Source organism: Dipodomys merriami, unplaced genomic scaffold, assembly GCF_024711535.1.
Source record: "Dipodomys merriami isolate MVZ:Mamm:240054 unplaced genomic scaffold, mDipMer1.0.p SCAF_220, whole genome shotgun sequence".
Classification (NCBI taxonomy): Eukaryota; Metazoa; Chordata; class Mammalia; order Rodentia; family Heteromyidae; genus Dipodomys; species Dipodomys merriami.
Window position 1 is genome coordinate 1,806,863 of NW_027203605.1, and position 24,649 is coordinate 1,831,511.

The 24,649-nt window shown below is 40.6% G+C and overlaps 1 pseudogene; it reads left to right on the top strand.

The window, feature by feature from the left end:
- Window positions 1-17,653, top strand: part of LOC138834984 (tubulin beta-2 chain-like) — a 40,894-nt pseudogene extending 23,241 nt beyond the window's left edge.
- The last annotated feature ends 6,996 nt before the right edge of the window (window positions 17,654-24,649 follow it).

Here is a 24,649-nt window from a genome sequence, read left to right on the forward strand (position 1 = left end):
TTTCCTTGTTGATTTGTATGTCCCTCCCCCACAGTATAATCCCTGCTTCCACTATATTTGATGTTGGTATAACTTGTGGAGGAATTGGGGAAAATCAAGTCGTTTAAGAATTCAGGTGGACCTGTTGCAACAATGATAAGTACAAATTGTCATGTAGCAAAGGAGCTTTAGAACGTTGGTGCGGGGGGGAGGGAGAGGGGGAGGATTGGATCGGGTGGCGGGGGGGGGGGAGGCTGGGAAGGGATGTGAAGCTTGAACAAAGGAGGAGGCTGCAATGCTTGATTAGAAATGTACGCATTATCCCGCCACTGTAATTGTAACCCCTCGGTACAGTATGTTCACAAAAGAAATGAAAGAAAAATTTAAAAAAAAAGTCTCATTGACTTTCCTGCCTGGATTTGCTTTGATCTTCAGATGTCAGCCTCCTTAGTAGCTAGAATTACAGGCATGAGCCACCAATGCGTAGCATACAAAAATATATTTGTTAATATCTAAAAATTATAGTTCAAATATTTTATCATAAGTATGAACTTAACCATGGTTATTTTTTGATAATGAGGTTCCATTTCGTATTGTCACTACATGTGCAACATGGACTGGTCAGGCAGAGGAGTCTGTGATATTCTTATCTCCAATTAAACACAGAGAAGTTGAAGTGGAACAGTGGTTCAAGGAGCAGAGTACTAGCCTTGTGCAATAAAAAGCTCAGGGACAGCACCCAGGCCCTGTCTAAACCACAGAATTGGCACACACAGCAAACTCTCACCCAATTTTTGTTTCAGCTGAGTTGAATAACTCGTATTGTAATAGCCAAAATTCATCTTTGCCCTTTTCATTTTGTCAGGTGAACTTTTCCATTGACACTCTAATAAACTGAGTCATCTAAGGAGACCCACAAACACTCACTTGTTGCTTGCTAATTCATTTAAGTACCACCGTTGTGAGTAATCAAATCTCTACAACTTTATACAACTTTGTATTAAAACTTAAAAACACAAACCTTCAGTGTTTCTCAGGCCTTTTGCCTCTGTGCAGCTCCCTTGTCTCCATTTATGTCTGCTAGTCCTGAGGCTTGAATTCTGAGTCCCTAAACTGCTTTGATAAAAGCCTAATGCCCTACAACTTGAGCCACAGCCCCACTTCTGCCATTTTTCGGCTCTTAATTGCAGATAAAAGTCTCATAGGCTGTCCTGATAGGGCTAGTTTTATCTATGATTCTCAGATTTCACTCTTCTGAGTAGCAAAGATTACAGGTGCGAACCACCAGTACCAAGCTTATATGTCACTTTGATATACAAAATTTAAGTCAATTAAATCCCCGAAGTTGTAGGGATTTTTAATGACAGCAACAAAATTAATGCACATGCTATAATTAGAATATGCAATCAAAGCTTTTAAGGAGAATAATGATTTGTTCTAATTCTGCATACAAATGAACATGTTAAGATCTCTATAATAAAAGCTTTCAGGATACTGATGATATATTCATAAATCCCAGCTACTCAGGAGACTAAGATCTGAGAATCATATGTATAGCCAGTCTGGGTAGGAAAGTCTGTAATACTCTTAACTCGAATGAACCATCAACAAACCAGAGGTGGAGCCATGTCTGAAGCAGTAGGGCAAAAATCTTGAGCAAAAATGCATGAGGACATTGTCTAGGCCCTGAATTCAAGCCCAGGAAAGGCACAAAAATTAAAGTTAATTAATTACAACTTGAACCCAGATATTTTGTAGACTTTTTTATTATGAAAATACTATACAGAGGGGTTACAATTAGATGGGCAAGATAATGAGTACAGTTCTTATCAAGCATTGTAGTCTCCCCCTTTGTTTCCCCTTCCCATTCCTTCCCATCCTCTCCACACCCCGCCACCTAATCCTCCTCCCCCATCACAGTTGTAAAGTTCGTTTTCGACATAACGAGTTGTACATCTCATTGTTGCAATGAGTCCAACTGTATCCTTATTTAAATGATTTAAGACACACAAATGCTTGAACTATATGGGCCTACATTGCTGACTGTCTTTCTAATAAAGACTGAAATAATAGTTTATTATTCTACTATTATTCAATTATGCATGTTAACTTAATAATGGATATCTGCTGCCTGCTGGCTGTGTGTGGACAGGATGTTAGCTATGTTTGACAATATGGACATAGTTTTGCCAGCTTTGGATGTCACATGTTTGTGAAGGGACAGATAACAAATTAAAGAGTGATAAACATGTTTTTCCATCACTCATATCTCTTCAAAAATCAGCCTTTATCATCCTTAGAATATTTTTTTAAATTTCTACTAAAGCAGTCCTCAACACAGTTCCTGCAAATCCAATCTACATTTAATCTACATTTCCCCAAAATCATTTGGATAGGCTCACTCTTACCCTTCTTCTCTAATTAACTTATCTGGGGCAAAGGAAAAGGACAGCCAACAATTTGGGTTTGCATTAGCCAATAATCTCAGCTACTTAGGAAGCAAGGAAAACTCAGAAAAAATATTATCAAGATCCTATCTCAGGATCAAACCCATCTGTAAATCCAACAACTCAGAAAGCTAGATGATACGATAATGGTTTGAGGCTTGCCTTGGGGTTGTAAACATAGAACCTTATAGGAAAAATAACTAAAGTTTAAAAGGCATGGCTCAAATTGCTAGAGTGACTACCTACAATGTGTAAAACCCTTCATTCAAACCTCAGAACTACCAAAAAATATTAAAAGACAAAAAACCGGACAGTTCTGACAATTCCTCAGTGCTGATGATGTAGGTTTGAGCCATACTCTGAGAATCACTGTTCTAATTAAAAGCAATTAACCTCCAAAAATGACAGATTTACCTATTTTTATCATTGTGGTAAACACACTCAAGGGCAGTTTTGTCCTTTGATGAATCTGGGAAGATTCCAGAGAGTCTGCCACATTGTGATGGAAGCATGTGTTAAGAAAAAGCTACTCAGCTCATGGACCAAATAGGAAGCAAACAGAGCACGAGGATAAATGAGAGGAACAGGCCAGGAAAGGATATCACTTTTAAAACCCCAGGTCTTTCAACTAGGTCTTTTAACCTTCAAAGATTCCATCGCTTCCAAAAGTCTATCAAATTAGGAACTTAACAATGGATTTACTTACTGATGAGGACAGAGCACTCAAATGCAATTACTTCACTGAAGCTGCATCTCTGAACATTAATCGCTACAATGGATGACTATCCTTTTTGGAGACATTCCAGGTCCGAACCATAATGAATATGATTTTAATGAGTAGCATTAAAAATTGGAAAAATTATGTAAGTATATCCTAATTTCTATTTAAACAATATTAACTAATACACCTTAGAATCCTAACGACCAGCTCTCTACTCCTATCCTCCTCACCAAGTTTTTAATCTCCTGTTACCTGGGGAAAAATTTCAAGCCCCAACTTTTTCCTTGTATGTCTATCAAACAATGAGATTTGTCCCACCATCAGAGATCTGGTTACTGATATCACTGAATGCCAAAGGAAATGAGTCAGAAAACCACAGAGACTGCCATTGAAAAGAAGAGGGGGGACCATGAATGCACAAAAAAGAAATTTAAGGCTTAAAAATAGTTTAGAGGTCATGCACTCATTTCTCACGCCTGTAACCCTAGGTACTAAATCTGAGATCCAAAGATAAGAGATTGAAAGCCAGTCTTAGGAAGAAAGTTTATGAGACTCTTATTTCCAAGTAAGCACTGAAAAGTTGAATAAGCTACATCACAGTAAAAGGTCCTGAGTTCAAGACCACATAACAGCAAACACAAAACAAAGTGATTTAATTGGAGGACAGAGGGCTGTGCATATGTGGGACTTGCCAGGGGAAGAGAGGATCTTCCCAGAGAGCCTGTCCTTTGCTCAGGGTTGGGAGAGATCTCCTGAGAAGTAGTTTCTAGCATACCTACAAGTTAATCTCTGGCATACAGTGCTAGCATCCTGCTTACCTGTGTGTGTGTGTGTGTGTGTGTGTGTGTGTGTGTGTGTGTGTGTGTGTGTGTGTGTGTGCATGTGTCCCACTATTAGGTCTTGAAAAATGGATCTCTCATTCTTACTGGGGTTCTTTGTTTTATTTTGTTTTGGCTTGTGGCTGGTGCTATGCCATATAGTTATGCCTCTAGTATCATTATTTTTGCTAGTTAATTGGAGATAACAGTCTTGAAAACTTGTCAGCCTATGCTGACTTTGAATGTTGGTCCTCAGATGTCAGCTTCCTGAGTAGCTAGAATTGTATCCATGAGACAATAGTGCCTCGCATAAAATGTATGTTTAAATATGTGCTCATTGTCTTCTGAGGCTGAGTAATATAAAAATGAATATGACATCATCTTTTCCTTCACTAACCTAAGAAACTATTCTTGTTTGACTGTGCTTTCATAAACGTGACTTTTCACTCCCAGTCTGCTATGCTGAAATTTTCCTTTTATTTATACATTTTTATTTATTTATTTTTATTGTCAAGATGATGTACAGTTTAGTGTTACATAAGGTAATAAATACATTTCTTGACAAACTTGTTACCCCATCCCTCAATTTTCTCCTGCTTTCTCTACCCCCATCACCCAGCCCCAAGTTGTACAGATCATTTCCAACATATTGTTTTGTTTATATTGTTGTTGTATTGGTTCCCCCCTTGACCTTTGTCTCTTCATTGTGTTACCAAACGTTTCTTTTAAAAATGCTATTTAGAGTAAAAGATCACTAAGCATGGAATTTTCTGCACTTCATCTGGTCATGTGATTGTTCATTACTCATTCCTGTTGGCAGCGAGGGCTGGTGGTGAGGGTGCCTGGGTACACAGGGTCAGAGAAGCTTCAGAAATTCCTGCCTGGGTTTGACCAGAGCTAGCGCTACCGGTGGCCACTGTCCAAAGGCAGAAGCCACATTCTCAAGCAGAACTCATGAGGGAAGGAGATCATTAAAAACACTGGCATAGCTGGGTGCCAGTTGTTCATCGCTGCAATCTTAACTACTCAAGAGGCTGAATCTGAGCATCATGGTTCAAAACCAGCCTAGGCAGAAAAGTCCATGAGACTCTTTTTTGTTGTTGTTGTTCTGTCATGGGACTTGAACTCTGGGCCTGGGCGCGATCCCTCAGCTCTTCAGCTCAAGGTGAGCACTCTACCGCTTAAGCCACAGCACCACTTCTGGTTTTCTAGTGGTTTATTGGAGATAAGAGTCTCACGGACTTTCCTGCCTGGGCTGGCTTTGAACCGCTTTCCACAGATCTCAGCATCCTGAGTAGCTAGGATTACAAGCATGAGCCACCGGTGCCCGGTCCGTGAGACTCTTTTTTTTTAATTTTTTTTTATTTTATTTGTGAACATACTGTACAGAGGGGTTACAATTACATGGGCAGGATAATGCATACATTTCTTACCAAGCATTGCAGCCTCCTCCTTTGTTTACCTTTCACATCCCTTCCCAGCCTCCCCCCTCTCCCCCCACTCAATCCTTCCCCCCCCACGACGTTGTAAAGCTCGTTTTTGACATGACAACTTGCACTTCTCATTGTTGCAACAGGTCCACCTGAATCCTTAAACGACTTTTTTTCCCCCATCTCCTCCACAAGTTATACTGACATCAAATATAGTGATAGCGGGGGTTATATTGTGGGGGAGGGACATAGAAAGCAACAAAGAATCTTATAAATGCGTTAGAAACACATGCATGAAAGAAAAAACATTAAAATACATATCTAAGGGTTCATTTTCCTAACATCACATTATCTGACCTTTTCAGCTTGACTCATACATATACTAGATATTGCAAATAAGGGAAACCATGGGTTTACAGGCATGAGCCACTGGTGCCCGGTCCGTGAGACTCTTATCTCCAATAAACCACCAGAAAACCAGAAGTGGCGCTATGGCTCAAGTGGTAGAGCATTTGCCTTGAGCTGAAGACCTGAGGGACAGTGCCTAGCGTCAGACTTCAAGCCCCATGACCAACAAAAGCAAACAAACAAAACAAAAAACCACTGGCAGAGTCCCAATTGTTCATTTAGTCCACGTAGCTTCTCCCACTCTGTGAGTGTGTGAGTGTGTGTGTGTGCGTGTATATGTGTGTGATGGCCCTAGGGCTTGAATTTTTGGCCTTATACTCTCTCTTCACTTTTGTGGTCAAGGCTAGGGCTCTGTCACTTGAGATACACTTGAGGGTTTTTGTTGATTAACTGGAGACAAAAGTGTCAGTTTTTGGCTATGGCTGGCTTCAAACCTCAAACCTCAGATCTTGTCCTCCTGAGTAGCTCAGATTTCAGACAAGCCACCCTTTTTAAATTTTATTTTATTTTATTTTTTACTTTTTTTACTATGAGAATTCCATACAGAGGAGTTACAATTACATGGGCAAGATAACGAGTACATTTCTTATCAAGCATTGTTGACTCCTCCTTTCCCCTTCCCATCCCTTCCCATACTCCTCCCCTCCCCCCAACCGATCCTCCCCCAAGTTGTTAAGTTCGTTTTTCGACATAACAACTTGTACATCTCATTGGTGCAATGGGTCCACCTGTATCCCTAGTTAAACGATTTGTTTTTTCACTCCTCCTCCACAAATTATCCCAACATCAAAAACAGTGAAAGTATGGGTTATACTGTGGTGGAGGGACATACAAAGCAACATAGAAATAATCTTGTAAATATGATAGAAACAATTGCATGAAAGGAAAAAAAACCAAAAAACATCTGAATACGTACCTTGGGGTTCATTCCCCTAACATCAACTTATCTGACCTTTTCTGGTTGACTCAGACATATACTAGTTATTGCAAATAAGGGAAACCATGGGACCTATGATTCTTTGGGCCTGGCTTACTTCACTTAATATATTTTTTTCCAAGTCTTTCCAATTCCTAACAAATGGGGCAATTCCATTCTTTCTGATGGAGGCATAGAATTCTATTGTGTATATATACCACATTTTCTTGATCCATTCATCCACCAAGGGGCATCTGCGTTGGTTCCATATCTTAGCAATGGTAAATAATGCTGCAGTAAACATAGTTGTGCTGGGAGCTTTAGTGTGTTGTTGATTGTGAACATTTGGGTAAATGCCCAAAAGTGGGATTGCAGCTCTATGTGGAGTATTTTGAGCAACCTCCATACTGCTTTCCCAAGTTGTTGAACAAGTTTACACTCCCACCAACAATGCAGTAAGGTTCCCTTCTGTCCACATCCCCTCCAGCATCTGTTGTAATTAGACTTCTTGTTTATAGACATTCTAACTGGTGTGAGGTGGTATATCAATATTTTTTTGATTTGCATTACTTTTATGGCTAGAGAGGTTGAGCATGTGTCTATTGGCCATTCTTCTTTCCTATTCAGAGAATTTTCCCTTTACGTCTTTAGCCCACTTATTTATTGGGGAGTTGTTTGTTTGAATATTTGTTGTTGGGGGATTTAATTTATTGAGTTCCAGGTATATTTCAGATATAAGACCCTTGTCTGTTGTAAGGATAGTGAAGATCTTCTCCCAATCCGTGGGCTTTCTATTAATCTTGCGAACTATGTCCTTTGCCATTCAGAAGCTATGCACTTTCATGCAATCCTATTTGTCCAACTTTTCTTTGATTTCTTGTGTTTCTGGGTATCTATTAAGAAAATTTTGGCCTGTGCCAAGGAGACCTACGGTTTCTCCTACCCCATCCTGTAAAGTTTTCAGAGTGTCTGCTTTGACTCTGAGATATTTGATCCATTTGGAGTTGATTCTGGTGCAGGGAGATAGATAACAATCTAGCTTAATTTTCTACAACTAGTTAACCATTTTTGCCAGCACCATTTACTGAAGAGGCTGTCTTTCTTTCATTCTATTTTTTTTAGCTCCCTTATCAAAGATTAGATGGCTATAGGTCTGTAGGTTCATTTCTGGGTTTTCAATTCTATTCTATTGGTCCTGAGGTCTGTTCTTGTGCCAATACCAAGCTTTTTTGATTACTATGGCTTTATAGTAGAGTTTGAAATTTGGTATTGATATTCCTCCAGCAGTGTTCTTTCTGTTAAGGATCGTTTTTGCTATTCTGGGTCTTTTATTGTTCCATATGAATTTTTAGATTGCCTCTTCTATTTCCTTGAAGAACTGAATTTGTAGATAGCCTTGGGAAGTATTGCCATTTTCACCATGTTGATCTTTCCAATCCAGGAGCATGGGAGTTTTTTGTCACTTTCTAAATTCTGTTTCGATTTCCATTTTCAGGTTTTTAAAGTTTTCATCATAGAGGTCCTTCACTTGTTTGGTTAAGTTAATTCGTAATTATTTTATTTTTTGTAGGGCTATTCTGAATGGAGTTGTTTTCCTGATTTTAGCCACACTTTTCCCCTTGTTGGCATATAGAAAAGCCATTGATATTGGGGGATTAATTTTATACCTTGCTACTTTGCCAAAGTTTTTAATAACCATGAGTAATTTGGGAGCAGAGTCCATGGAATTCTTAAAATACAAGATCACCTCATCTTCAAAGAGGGAGAGTTTTACTTCATTTTCCCTATTTGGATCCACTTTATGTTTGGGTCTTGTCTTATTGCTGTAACTAAGCATTCTAATACTAGATTGAAGAGTAGAGGAGAGAGTGAGCATCCTTGTTTCTTTCCTGAGTTTAGAGTAAATGGCTTTAGTTTTTCACAATTGAGTATAATACTGGCTGTAGGTTTGTCTTATACAGCCTTTATTGTATTGAGGAATGTTCCATGGATTCCTAATTTTTCCAGAACCTTAAAAAGAGGTGGTGGATCTTGTCAAATGTTTTTTCTGCATCTATTGAGATAATCATGTGGTTCTTGTCCTTACCCTTGTTGATGTGATGAATTATGTTTATTGATTTGCGTATATTGAACCAGCACTGCATCCCTGAAATGAATCCTGTTTGATTGTGCTGTATGATGTTTTTGGATGAATTGTTGAAGCTGATTTGCCAAAATTTTGTTGAGAAGTTTGGCATCAGTGTTCATCAAAGATATGGGTCTATAGTTCTTTCTTTGATGAGTCCCTGCCTGGATTTGGGAAGATGGTTATTATAGCTTCATAGAATGAATTCGGTAGTGAACTTTCTCTTTAATTTCATTGAAGTGTTGAATGAGTACTCGTGTGATTTCTGCTTTGAAGGCCTTGTAGAATTCCGCTGTAAAACAGCAGAAAGGAGGTCTCTGATTGCTATTACTATTTCAATTCTTGATATGGGCCTGTTAAGATGGTTTAACTCATCTTGGTTTAGTCTCTGCATGTCGATATTTGCTAGGAAAAGGTCCATTTTTGGCAAGTTCTCAAACTTATAAGCATAAAGTTTTGAGAAATATTCCCTTATAATATTCTGAATCTTGGTTGTTTCGGTGGTGATGTTACCATTCTCATCTCTGAGTTTATTTATTTAGGTGTTTTCTCTTCTTTTTCTGATAAGATTTGCTAAGGGTCTCTCAATTTTGTTAATGTTTTTGAAGAACCAACTCTTTGTTTTGTTGATTCTTTCTATGATTTTTTTGGATTCTAATTCATTTATTTCTGATTTAACTTTCTTTATTTCTTTCCATCTACTGGATTGGGATTATCTTGCTGCTCTTTTTCAAGGAGGCTCAGCTGTCTCATTAAATTGTTGGTTTCAGCTCTCTCCAATTTGTTGATGTAGGAACTCAGATCTATAAACTTGCCTCTGAGTACTGTCTTTGCTGTGTCCCAGAGAAGCTGGTAGTTTGTGTGCTCATTTTTTTTGAATATCATGAACAATTAAATTTTGTTTCTAATCTCTTCCATGACCCACTGGTGGTTCAACAGTGTGTTGTTCAGCCTCCATATGTTACAGGACTTTCTTTGGTGGCTTTTGGTGTTGAGTTCTAATTTTATTCCCTTGTGGTCTCAGAGAATGCAAGGTATAACTTCAATGTTTCTGAATTTGGACAAATTTGCTTTGTGACCTAAAATGTGGTCTATTTTGGAAAATGTTCCATGTGTTGCTGAGAAAAACGTGTATTCTGATGCTGCTAGGTGAAATATTCAGTAGATGCCTGTTAAATCTAGTTGATCTATGCAGCTGTTTAGGTCTGCGGTTTCTATGTTGAGTTTTTGCTGAGTTGATCTATCTAGTGGCGATAGTGGTGTGTTAAAGTCCCCAACAATTAATGTTTTTAGATCTATATGAGATTTGAGAGAAAGGAGTGTTTCTCGGATAAATTTGGGTGTTCCGTTGTTTGGCGAATAACTATTTACAATTGTACTATCCTCCTGAAGGAGAGATCCCTTCATTAGTATGTAGGGACCTTCTTTATCTCTTCTAACTAATTTTAATTTGAAGTGTATTTTATCTGATATTAGTATTGCTACTCCTGCCTGTTTATGGGGACCGTTGCTTTGTAGATTTTGTTCCAGCCTTTCAAAGTCAAAATGTGTTTGTTTTTATGGTCCTTGCCCAATTTCTATACAAGACTGCCCAACATCTTGCTACCTTGTTATCATCTCCACTGGGTCAGAAGCACATGTGAAGGCTGTTCTGATTTAATTCACTTAGTAAAGAAAGGCATATGCAACGTGAGTAATTTTCTACATTCTGGAGTTGGAAAGCTAAGGTATAAATGATTCTTGATTTCTAGATCCGTTCCTGTTGGTGAGAAGACAAACATACTCATGAAATATTTTATTTATTATTAGTATGATCAATGAATTAATTCAGATCAGGCCTGAAGAAGCACCAAGCTCTTCTCCATAGCTGGTACAGGGCTGACGCTGGATGTGATGGAAAAAGATGGGGTCAGCTGAAACAAAGAGGCTACCCCTCTTGATGTTTGTCACTGTGTAGTTGGTATGTCTGAAAGAAGACCCTTCTCTCTGCCAGGTGATTGTGACTCATGCTTATAATCCACGTTATTCATGAGGCAAACATCTGAGGAATGAGGTTCAAAGCCAGCCTGTGTAGGGAAGTTCATGAGACTCATCACTAATTAGGAGCCCAAATATCTGGAAGTGAAACTGTTGCCTAAGTTCTACTCTTGACTAAAAATCAAACAAGCAAGAAAAAATAAACAAACAGAAAAACTGACTGAGCCAGTCCCTGAGATCAAGCCCAAGACCAGCACAAAAGATGGAGGGGGAAGAGAAGCCCTCTCCCATACTGCAATCCCCACTCCGCACCCCCATAGAGAGTTCTCAGAGGGCTGGAGCTGACTCCTCTAGCTAAGTGTCAAAGAGCAGAAATGGAGAAAATGAGCATTTCTGGTGAAAGGAGCACTGGTGCAACAGCAAGCTGGGGCAAAAGGAAAAGGCTTCAGCCTGGCCTTTCCAATTGCACAGCAGTTATCCCAAGCCTTTTTATGTCTGAGGCCTCTGGACATATCCAAGGCAGAATATCTCTATTTTAGATTATAAAAAATACTGTGCTACTTCATCAGCTGAAACCTTTAAAATGGAGATATTTGATAACTATTTTCCTATACACAAAGATGAAATCTACTGCTCATTTAAAAACAAATCCAAGGAAAGAAATATAAGTGCAATGGGAAAGTGCTTGCCTTACATGCATGATGTCCTGGTTTCCATCTAAAGCATTGGAGAAAAAAAAAGAGAAAACATGGAAAAACCGCCCAGAGTTATCAGAACATAAAAAGAGCATGTCTGTGCTGGGAAGTTGGCTCAGGGGCTAGGAAGTTGGCTCAGTGGTAGAGCGCTTGCCTTGCATGCCTGAGGCCCTGGGTTCGATTCCTCAGCACCACATAAGCAAAAAGAAAAAATCCGGAAGTGGCGCTGTGGCTCAAGTGGTAGAGCACTGGCCTTGAGCTGAAGAGCTGAGGGACAGTGCTCAGGCCGAGAGTTCAGGCCCCACAACTGGACCAAAAAAAAAAAAAAAAAAAAAAAAGAGCATGTCTGTGCAATGGAGGCAAAGTCTCTCTCCCATGGAAGTTCTCTTTTACTTTGGCCTTGAGCAGTCCTGTGTGCAGGCTCCTTGACATCATATCATGGCCCATTGCCCCTGGAACAATGAACACTGTGATGAGGTGACTATACCCCAGAGGTAGGTACCAAAATTATAACTTACTCAGAAGGACTAAAGAATGCATAAAGATCTTGGGTTGGCTTTGTGGAGCTTCTGACTAGGCCTGGGGAGTGATATGACCTGCAGACTGTCCAATGGTCATGAGAGACATATAGTTCATTCCTAAAGACACCTCATTAATACCTACATAACCCACACCAACTAGTGCCTTCCCTCCCATGGGCCTCTCCTGTCTAGCAAGGGTTCTGATGGTCTTTTCTTTCAATAAAGTTATGCTGTCTTACCTCTTCCTTTTTGTCTGTAGACTCTTTCCTCAAACAAAGGAGACAAAGGACCTGATCCAGGTGTTACATTTTATTTTTCTTGTCAGTCGAAAGGCTTGAACTCAGGACCTAGACACTGTCCCTCAAGGCTAGTGCTTTTGCACTTTGAGCCACAGGACCACTTCTGGTTTTCTGGTGGTTAATTGGAGATAAGTCTCAAACTTTTCTGCCTAGGCTGGATTGAAACTCTGAAGTTCAGACCTCAGCGTCCTAAATAGCTAGGATTACAGGTGTGTGAGCCACCAGTGCTGGACAAATGGTGTGTGTGTGTGTGTGTGTGTGTGTGTGTGTGTGTGTGTGTGTGTGTGTGTGTGTGTGTGTTGGTCCTAAGGCTTAAATTAATGCATAAACATTGATTTGGATTTTTTTTTGCTGAAGATTAGTGCTCTACCACTTCAGTCATAGTTCTACTTTGGGATTTTTGGTGGTTAATTAGGGATAAGAATCTCACTGAATTTTCTTGCCTGGACTGGCCTTGAACTTAGATCCTCAGATCTTAGTCTGCTGAGTATCAAGAAATACCAGCTAGAGCCACCACCACTACAGCTGAGTATTCTATTTTATTCCATTCTCTGCTAACTCATGATAAAGAGGCTCTCTCCTAAATTCCCATAGATTTTAGAGTGCTGTGTGGAATACCAGCTATACACAAGTAATGAAAGCTGAAAATCTCAATGGGAAAATGGTGCCCTTCTATGGATATTCTGCATCATTCACTATAGTACTGAGCAGTCCCATATGCAGACACTATACATCCCATCACCATGGCACTGAGCAGTCTTGTGAACAGAGCCATAGACATTGGATCAATATGGCCCTGAGCAGTCCTGTGTGTAGACCCCAAAGATATCAAATAACCATGACCTTGATAGTTAAGCATGTGACCTCTACATTAGGATAAAAACCCAACAGTGAAGACTTTCATAGGGGAGGCTGGACGTGAGGGAAGTGTTTATTAGAGGAAAGTGGCTGCTAAAAGATCTGAAGTGGGTGGGTGACATGATGGAGTAGGGTCTTGGAAAGCCTCTACTGAGAGGTATGTGGCCATGGTGTCTTCAAGGAGCAGATGTGTCAGTGTTAGGGAAGAAATGACTAAAAGAAGGATTCAGCTTGTTTCCCCTGGGGTCTATGGAATTCATTTGCTAGGAACAACCAGGATATAATCTGTGTATGAGAAACAAAGGTTTCACCTATCATCCACTCAATGCATGGGGATGAGACTCTGGTCCAGGGAAACCTTGTGCTGAGTGGCTGACATCACTAAGTCACACATCTGTGAGTACCCATCATGTTTGCAGACTCAACACCTAGGTATACCATGTGTGATTGGAACAAACGCATTCCCGGTGTGTCCCTTGGGCACTGATGATACTCTAGCACAGGTTTGGTGGCAACACAAAAAGGGCTCAAGATAAAAGCATTCAGGATCCACCAGCTTTGGTGCCCAGGAAGCAGATAAAAGTTCTGTTTTGAAGCAGGCCATCATGTTGATACTGAAAACCTAATAACTGAATCACATCTTTTGTCTCTATGATCTCAAAAAATGAGTTCATGGATGCAGAGGGAAGAATAAAACAGCAATGATTTATTGAAGAAGAGAATATCAAATGTCTTGCTAGACAGGAGGGGTCCTAAGGGAAGGTACTTACTGGGATGCTTTGTACAGGGTTTAATTGTCTGTAGGAGAGAGCTATATGACTCTCAAGGTCATAGGACAGTCTGTGGCCATATCCATCCCAGACCCAATCAGAGATGTCACACAGCTTGTATGAGATATCTGCATCCTTTAGCCCTTTTAATGGATGTCTGGTCCAGCAGACACCTGTGAGGCTCAATCAGGTCACTGTTCACATGGAAGTCTACTAGTGGCTCAATTGATAGAGCTTCTCTTCTAGCTTTGTGTTGTGTTGTGGTGCGTGTGTGTGTGTGTGTGTGTGTGTGTGTGTGTGTGTGTGTGTGTGTGCGTGTGTGTGGTTAATTGGAAATAAGAGTTCCAAGTACATTCCTTCCCTTCTGAGCCAACACTGAACCATGATCCTCAGATCTCAGCCTCCTGATTAGCTAGGATTATAGATTTGATCCATAAACAAAGGGCTGAAAAAATAGTCTTTTAATAAGTTCATAAGTTCATTTAAAGAAGTATGAAAACAGCACCATTACTTAAAATTCAATCACCCCTCAATATCCTCATGGAATGGGCTCGAGGACCCCCACCAATAACAACATCTTCACACACTCAAGTTCTTTATATAAAATAGTATTTGTATAGAACCTACAAATAATCTGCCACACACATTCAAGTGTCTCTACATGACATCATACTTAATAACAGGTACATGCTATGTAGCCAGTGGATTTACTATAGAGTACAGTACAAGTATATGAGAAGAAAATAGTGTATAATGGAATCTACAGTGTTGGAATGTGCAGAGACAATAGCAGGTGAATTAAAGGTGAACCTGAAGATGAAAACTGGCAGGAATGGAGACGAGAAAAATGCGAGGAGGTGGAGAAGGAATGGGTTAAGGCCTGAGGCATTTGGAACTGGAGAAGAGGAGCCAGTGGCCCAATTAACAGTACTAGGGAAGGAAAAGGGATGAAGAGGAAGGATTAGTTCACATATATTTGTTCTTATCCTATCAAGATTTATTTAGCTTCCTTCAGAATTGAAGTTCTAAGAGAATTATCAGAATTCTCAAGTCCATTCCTTACTAAGTCAGAAATGGATTTCATCTCACAACAAGATGGTAATCACAAAAATGTTCAACATCTCCATGGAAGTTTTAAAGGCTAATATCAATCAATGACTTGAATTACCTTGGCAAGGAAGACACCTGTAAGAATTTATGGGTGAGTAACTTTAAAAAACTCCAACAATGACAACTGGCTCTTAACAGCCCAACACTCATCATGAAGCAATGAGCTTTTCCTTCAATGTTGTCTTTTCCATTTTTTTTTTGTGAAGCAAGATTACCATATTGTTCCTCTGTAATTTGAGAGACAGTGTCAAGAAAGAGAATGGATAAGTTTGAATCACCTCTGATGACAAGAAAGCTGAAGCAATTTGATTGTCTCATGACTGTCTCATTGGCCAAGGGGCAAAAAGGGTAGTCACAGTTGAGAGGCATTTTCCATCCACCTTCCAAATGCATTTCTACTTTCTTCTGCCTGTTCTGAATCCACATAAGCTAGCTTATATTGACTGCATCAGTAAAGACTGACTAGCCCTGGAGGATTGGCAGGGATGGGATGGTGTGCAAAAGGCGGAAGTGACCAGGAGGCCTGAAAAGAAGGGAGGGCTGAAGTGAGAGAACCACTGCTAATCTCCTCTTCAAAAAATCCCTCAATGGTTGAACCAATCTTTTCTGTTTCCATGTCTCAAATGCTGTAATTTCTGTAATGAATGCTGAGAGTCACTCAGAATCATAAGCTCTGCCCCTAAGTTTCTTGTCAATTATAGGCCTAAGTCAACTCTTGTCTCCACAGGCAAAAAATATGTTCCTCGGGCCATCATGGTGGACCTAGAGCCTGGAACCTTAGACTCAGTGAGATCAGGACCATTTGGCCAGAGCTTCAGGCCAGACAACTTCATATTTGGTATGTCATCATGGTCTATGGGTCCTAACATCCAGGCACTCCAGTGCTGGGCTGAGCCTTTATACACCTAGATATTGTCCTCACCTAACCCACCTATTCCAGTCCACTGGAGTCATGCCCCTGGCCACTCAGACAGCTCAGATCAGTGCAACTCTGCAAGCCCTCCATGACAAAGAAGCCTCTGAAGGGAAAGATCAGCAATCAGGGAAAGCCTCCAACAAGGTTTCAGAACTGCTGGTCATTTCAAAGGCCCGGCAATAACAGAGAACTACTTCAGGACACCAGAAATCAAAGCATAGCTCTGTGTGAGCAAGGTGCAGACAAGTGCTTGCAGCTTAGCTTTCCTATGATCACAATGTGCTCCTGTGCCTCCTGTGAAACTAATTACATTTCCAGTATTGAGGCAGGCTCTGTTCTTCATTTCTACAAGTAGTTGATTTGGGTTAAAATGTATCTTCCTCCACATTGTCTTTATTTCTTTAGAACCTGGGTGATTTGTAGGGTCCCAGATACAATGAAAACATTTCCTTTATTTCACCAAAGTTATCTAAATTAAAAGCAAAGGTTGGCTCAGAAGAGTCCTGTTGTCTTCACAATGCAAATGGCACAGTAAATATTCTTGGAGTGTGTGTCCCATCATGGCTTCTGTCTGATAGGCCAGAGCGGGGCAACCAATAACTGGACCAAGGGCTACTACACAGAGGAAGCTGAGCTGGTGGAGCCGGTACTGGATGTGGTGAGGCGGAAGTCAGAAAGGTGTGACTGTCTACAGGGTTTCTAGCTGGCCCACTCTTTGGGAGGTGGCACCGGGTCAAGCATGGGCACCCTGATTCTCAACAATATTCAAGAGGGGTACCCAAACCACACCATGAACACCTTCAGTGTCATGCCCTCCCCGAAGGTGTCAAACACAGTGCTGGAACCCTACAACGCGATCTTCTCTGTCCACCAGCTGGTGGAAAATGCAGATAAAACTTTCTGCATCGACAACAAGGCCCTGTACAACATCTGCTTCTGTAACTTGAAGCTGCCCACGCCCAACTATGGGGACCTGAACCACCTGGTGTCAGGCACCAACAGCGGGGTTACCATCTGCCTGTGCTTCCCTGGCCAGATGAATGCAGACCTGCACAAGCTGGCCTTGAATATGGTGCTCTTTCCCGCCTGCACTTCTTCATGCCTGGCTTTGTGCCCCTGGCCAGCCGTGCCAGCCAGCAGTACCATGCTCTCTCAGTGCGCGAGCTTCACCCAGCAGATATTTGACCCTAAGAACTTGATGGTCACCTGTGATCTCCGCCGTGGCTGCTACCTGACAGCAGCTGCCATCTTCCGAGGCTGCATGTCCATGAAGAGGTGGATGAACAGATGCTCAACGTGCAGAACAAGAACAGCAGCTACGTTGGAGACTGGATCCCCAACAATGTGAAGACGGCTGTGTGTGATATCCCCCCTTCCCTTCCCCCCCACCCCACCCCCACATGGACTCACGATGTCGGCCACCTTCATCGGCAACAACATAGTCATCTAGGATCCCTTCAAGTGCATCTCAGAGCAGTTCAGTGGCATGTTCCAGTGCAATGCATTCTTGCACTGGTACATAGGTGAGGGCATAGATGAGATGGAGTTCACTGAAGCTGAGAGCAATATCAATGACCTGGTGTCCAAGTACCAGCAGTGCCAAGATGACACTGCAGATGAACAGGGGGAATTTGAAGAAGACTTGGTGGAGGAACTAGTTTAAGACTTCCCATTGCTAGCAGTGCAACAGGAGTGTCAGAGCCTGCCTACTTCTCAAATTAATGGTGCTTTCCTGAGCTCCTGTTGTCCTGGAGTGGGATCCTTGCTGTGTATCATTATGCACAGCCTTTCCTGTCAGAAACTCACTGGTGGTGAATGTAAAAATACAGATTTCTTTTAAATATAATTGTATGAAAGCCTTATTTATATAAATAAAGAAGTATACATTTTATACTCTTAGTCCTTATTCTTCTTAAGAATCCCTTTTATTCTTTCAATGTATTTGAAATATAAAGGTGGCCAGCAGGATTTAATCTTAGCAATATAGGACTGGTGCTCAAGAGGAGTTTCAAATTCATGGTATTCCTGCTATTTTGAAGAGGAGTATGACAAATGCCAATATTTTTTATTTTCCCTGGCCCAGTTCTAAAGTTAGCAATCTCTCAATAGCATGCCAGTAGCAAAAAAGCAGTTTGAAGAGAAAGAAAACGAAAACTAAATGTTACAATTTTCCTAGCACCAATTTGATGTTTGGAGTACTGACAGGATTGACGTTCAAGGCTTGTCTGGGCACTGAGGTAGCAGGGCCTCTTCCTCCTTTATTCTGACACAGGACTGGCTATACCTGCCACCCATTACACATTCCTCTTTGGGAATGGAACCACAAAAGGCAGTTATGAATACTGGCCATTAGAGATCTACTTCTCCTTCACACAATGATAGGTTCTTGTCTCATGCCCCATCAGAGGGATTGCAGTCACATTCTCCAGAAATTGTAGCAGGAACCCCGATCCCTGTGCTTACAGTTCAGTTTACAGTGAAGCAGAATTCACAGGATGAGTGCAAGATCTTGGTTGCCAGGGTAGTTTCTCAAGGCATCTGGCAACATTAAGGACAGAAGTGAGTCTAGCTCTTTGAGGGAGTGAAAAGCTGACCAGCCCCATAGTGTATCAAGAACTGCTTGATTCTGTCCTTCCAAGTGAAGGAGAGAAGGGGAGACATGGCCCAATGACCCATTCTCATACTCACTTTTCCAGCATTCAAAGCTATCTGAGGCCCAGGGGGGAGTTGTAAGGACAAAAGGGATGCATGGAGCTAGACTATTGGGTATGGTTACTTTACATGAGTAAGATGGAAATCTCAATTGCTTAGAACCTACAATGGCCAGGAAGAGGTCGAACATTTCTGTTTTCACAGGAGGCCACATCAGTCAAGGGTTCTTTTTGCCAGAATCTTTCACTCTTCTTGCAGTGAGGCTTCAGGTAGGTTGTCTGTGCCAGGCATTCCTCCATGGCCACCAATAACCTGTAAGCCCCTTTTTATTCAGAAACAGGACCTATGGGAATTTAGCAACTTTTAGAAAGCTCTAAGGAAAAGATACTACTGGGTGAGGTGCAAGTTCCTTGCTTCTAGTAAAGTTGGGAAATAGTAATTTCCCTAAGCTTTCCTCTACCAGGCCTGAGGTTGGAGTAGGGTGGAGATGAGTGGGGTATAGATCTTTAAGCCAAGCTGATCTCACTCATTAGAAAGTAAACTTCCCCAGGGGGTGATCTGTGACTAGAAGCAAGATGTTTTCTGTCCTTGCCCCAAGGCATATCAAAGTGCAATTAGCTTCTAATGTGGAAGTCCTAGGGAGTAGGTGTTGGCCAGCAAATTGACATTCCTGGGTCTCTAGTACTGGAACTGATCAGGTTGGATGATCCCCAAACCCAATAAGGCTGCTGGGTCAGAACTGAAGGCAGGTCTGGCCAAAGCACTCTCACTCCTCAGTGGGTTAAGGATTGAGGCCAAGCTGTGATGGAGGTCCCACCTAGCATATCTACCAGTATTTGACTAAGAATATTTTTTAAATTTTATTTTATTTGTGAACATACTGTACAGAGGGGTTACAATTACATGGGCAAGATAATGAATACATTTCTTACCAAGCATTGCAGCCTCCTCCTTGTTTAACCTTCACCTCCCTTCCCAGCCTCCCCCCCTCCCCGCCCACCCAATCCTTCCCCATCTACCCCCCACCGACATTGTAAAGCTCGTTTTTGACATGACAATTTGTACTTTTCATTGTTGCAACAGGTCCACCTGAATCCTTAAACGACTTGTTTTTCCCCATCTCCTCCACAAGTTACACTGACATCAAATATATTGAAAGCGGGGGTTATACTGTGGGGGAGGGACATACAAAGCAACAAAGAAATAATCTTATAAATGCATTAGAAACACATGCATGAAAGAAAAAAAAAACATTAAGATACCTATCTAAGGATTCATTTTCCTAACATCACATTATCTTACTTTTTCCACTTGACTCATACATATACTAGATATTACAAATAAGGGAAACCATGGGACCTGTGTTTCTTTGTGCCTGGCTTACTTCACTTAATATATTTTTTCCAAGTTATTCCATTTCCTAACAAAGGTGGCAATGTCATTTTTTTTTTGAATGAGGCATAGAATTCCATTGTGTATATATACCACATTTTCTTGATCCATTCATCTACTGAAGGGCATCTGGATTGGTTCCATATCTTAGCTATGGTAAATAATGCTGCAATAAACATAGTTGTGCTGGAAGCTTTAGTGTGGTCTTGTTTGTAAACATTTGGGTAAATTCCCAAAAGTGGGATTGCTGGGTCATAGGGGAGGTCTATGTGAAGTCTTTTGAGGAACCTCCATACTTCTTTCCAAAGTGGTTGAACAAGTTTACATTCCCACCAACAATGAAGTAAGGTTCCCTTCTGTCCACATCCCCTCCAGCATCTGTTGTTGTTAGAGTTCTTGATTTTTGCCATTCTAACTGTTGTGAGGTGGTATCTCAATGTTGCTTTGATTTGCATTTCTTTTATGGCTAGGGATGTTGAGCATTTCTTCATGTTTCTATTGGCCTTCCTTCTTTCTACTTCAGAGAAGTTTGTCTTTAAGTCTTTAGCCCACTTATTTATTGGGCAGTTGTTTCTTTGAGGATTTGATACAATAGAATGGAAGAAAGACAGCCTCTTCAGTAAATGGTTCTGGCAAAATTGGTTAACTACATGTAGAAAACTAAAGCTATATCCGTATATATCACCCTGCACCAGAATCAACTCCAAATGGATCAAAGACCTCGAAGTCAAAGCAGACACTCTGAAAACATTACAGGATGGAATACGAGAAACCCTAGGTCTCCTTGGCGCTGCCCGGAATTTTCTGAATAGAGACCAGGAAACACAACAAATCAAAGAAATATTGGACAAATGGGATTGCATAAAGTTGCAGAGCTTCTGCATGGCAAACGGCATAGCTAGCAAGATCAATAGAAAGCCCACAGATTGGGAGAAGATCTTTACTAGCCATACAACGGAAAAGGGTCTCATATCTAAAATATACTTGGAACTCAAAAAATTAAATCCCCCAACAACAAATGACTAAGAATATTTTTTTTGTTTTCTCTTAAATACTCATTTATGAGCCTTTTCTGGTGGCTTTGGATTATTAGTTTACACTCTTGACGAAGTAGTTCTTGTTTCACAATTAATAACTCTTGCCTCACCCCTCAGAAAACTCTTCTTGATAATTATATCAGTAGATCACCATATATTTCTCAGGCATGGCTTTTGTTTCCTCCCAGCCAGAGGTCTGCACTCATTGCCACACAAGCCAACATTGAGGTGACTCCTATAGACAGGTTGATTATTTTGTCCAAATGCTAAGTGCAGCATCTCCCTTATTCTCATGTACCTTGGTAATTGTATCAAATACTTAATAGAGTCCTTGACTAGTATGATACGCAAAGCTCTGGGTGAAGATGCAACTCAATGGTAGAGTACATCCCTGGCATGCACAAGACTCTCTGTTCAGTCCTCAGCACCAAAAGGAGGAAAAGGTAACAAATGTTAGAAAAGTGGGGCTGAAATTAGGAAAGCAACTCCATTTGTAGTAGCCCCACAAAAAATAAAATACCTAGGAATTAACTTAACCAAAGAAGTGAAGGACCTCTATGATGAAAATTCAAAAACGAAAAATGAAATAAAAACGGAACTTAGAAAATGGGAAAAACTCCCATGCTCCTGGATTGGAAAGATCAACATGGTGAAAATGGCAATACTTCCCAAGGCTATCTACAAATTCAATGTGATACTTATCAACATTCCAACCTCATACTTCAAGGAAATAGAAGAGGCAATCCAAAAATTCATATGAAACAATAAAAGACCCCGAATAGGAAAAACGCTCCTCAACGGAAAGAACACTGCTGGAGGAATATCAATACCAAATTTCAAACTCTACTATAAAGCCATAGTAATCAAAACAGCTTGTTACGAGCACAAGAACAGACCTCAGGACCAAAGGAATTGAATTGAAATCCCAGAAATGAACCTACAGACCTATAGCCATCTAATATTCGATAAGGGAGATAAAAAAATAGAATAGAAGAAAGACAGCCTCTTCAGTAAATGGTGCTGGCAAAACTGGTTAACTACTTGTAGAAAACTAAAGCTAGATACTTATATATCACCATGTAACAGAATCAATTCCAAATGGATCAAAGACCTTGGAGTCAAAGCAGACACTGAAAACATTACAGGATGGAATAGGAGAAACCCTAGGTCTCCTTGGCGCTGCCCGAAATTTTCTTAATAGAGACCCAGAAACACAACAAATCAAAGAAATGTTGAACAAATGGGATTATATAAAGTTGCAGAGCTTCTGCATGACAAAGGACATAGCTAGCAAGATCAATAGAAAGCCCACGGATTGGGAGAAGATCTTCACTAGTCATACAACGGACAAGGGTCTCATATCTAAAATATAATTCGAACTCAAAAAATTAAATCCCCCAACAACAAATCCTCAAAGAAACAACTTCCCAATAAATAAGTGGACTAAAGACTTAAAGAGAAACTTCTTTGAAGAAGAAAGAAGGATGGCCAATATACACAGGAAGAAATGCTCAACCTCCCTAGCCATAAAAAGAAATGCACATCAAAACAACATTGAGATACCAACTCACACCAGTTAGAATGGCAAAAATCAAGAACTCTAATAACAATAGTTGCTAGAGGGGATGTGGACAGAAGGGAACCTTACTTCTTTGTTTGTGGGAGTGTAAAGTTGTTCAACCACTTTGGAAAGTTGTATGGAGGTTCCTCAAAAGACACCACATAGAACTCCCCTATGACCCAGCAATCCCACTTTTGGGCATTTACCCAAATGTTTACAAACAAGACCACACTATAGCTACCAGCATAACTATGTTTATTGCAGCATTATTTACCATAGCTAAGATCTAGAACCAACCCAGATACCCCTCAGTAGATGAATGGATCAAGAAAATGTGGTATATATACTCAATGGAATTCTATGCCTCCATCAGAAAGAATGACATTGCCTCATCTGTTAGGAAATGGAAAGACTCAAAAAAATTATATTAAGTGAAGTAAGCCAAGCCCAAAGAAACATAGGTCCCATGATTTCCCTTATTTGCAATATCTAGTATATATTTGCGTCAAGCAGAAAAGGTCAGATAAGGAGATGTTTGGAAAATGAACCCTAAGATATGTATTTTATATGTTTTTTTTTCTTTCATGCATTTGTTTCTTACCCAATTATAAGATTATTTCTTTGTTGCTTTGTATGTCCCTCCCCCACAGTATAACCCCTGCTTTCACTATATTTGATGTCGGTATAATTTGTGGAGGGGAAGGGGAAAAAGAAGTCATTCAAATAAGGATACAGGTTGACCTATTGTAACAATGAGAAGTACAATTTGTCATGGCAAAAACGAACTTTACAACTTGCTGGAGGGGGATTGGGTGGGGGGCAGGGAGGATGGGAAGGGATGGGAATGGTAAACAAAGGAGGAGGCTACAATGCTTGATAAGAAATGTACTCACTATCTTGCCTATGTAATTGTAACAACTCTGTATAGTATTTGCACATTAAATAAAATTAATTTTTGCAGCAAGAAAAAACATAAAATAAAAATAAAATGTAAAAAAATAAAATATCAACAAAAAACAAAAACAAAAAACAAATGTTAGGCTCAGAAGACAAAATATTAGGACTCATGGAAAAACACCCAGATTGGCACTGAAGTGTTGTGTCATGAGGGAACACTGGTAGAATGTTTGTAGCGGGAAAGAAGAGAGCCCATTGATGTATGTACCCTTTTAGAAAGCAGAGGTAGGAACAGGGAATGAACTTCTCGTAGTCATCCTAGGCCCTGGAATGAAGAAGCCCTGACATGTATGTTGCTCTAATGGGACCAGAGTCTAAAGTGGCACCACCATACCAGGCCGTGGCCCAACAAGAACAGGTTTGTCAGAAGGACCTTCTTGCATTGGAGAGATTTCTTTTGACCACTTCGGCCTTGTTAATCATATTTCCTTACGCTGTTTCCTTTTTCCTTCCACCTTGTCATACCTATAGCAGATCCTGTCCAGAAGACCCATTCTCTCTAATCTCATTCTCTAAAAGTCTCCCAGTTTAGAGCTGTACATATCCTAGACCAAAAAAGTAGGGGGTGGTTATTCTGTCAGACATAGAATTAAGCTAAAAGGTATCTTTAAGTAGACTTTGACAAGGTTCTCATATGGACAGTGTTTTGTTGATAAGTCCTGGAATTGCGACCCGCTTTGGGTCTAATTCTGAGATGATAGTGGAAGACAACTGGTGATAGGACTTCACAGACCACTGTGATTTCAAAACCTTGGCAGGTACATCTCTATTCAAGGATGTGCTATCAGCCAACATACATATGTCTGTTACAGGAGTGATGACTGGGAAAAGGAATTTATTGGCGACAGAGGAGACCAGCCTTTAGACAAGTTGTTGCCTTTCAGTGTGAGGCAGACAAAGAGTGCCTATCAATGCAGAGTAATTTCAGGAAGCTTCCCCCAAGTCTTGTTATCCACAAATCATCTGAGAATATCTGTAAACCCAGAGGTGAGAGACATGTGCTTTGTGCTTTTGCACCACTGCTTTGCTGCATGGCTCTTTATGCTCTTCTGAAACCTCC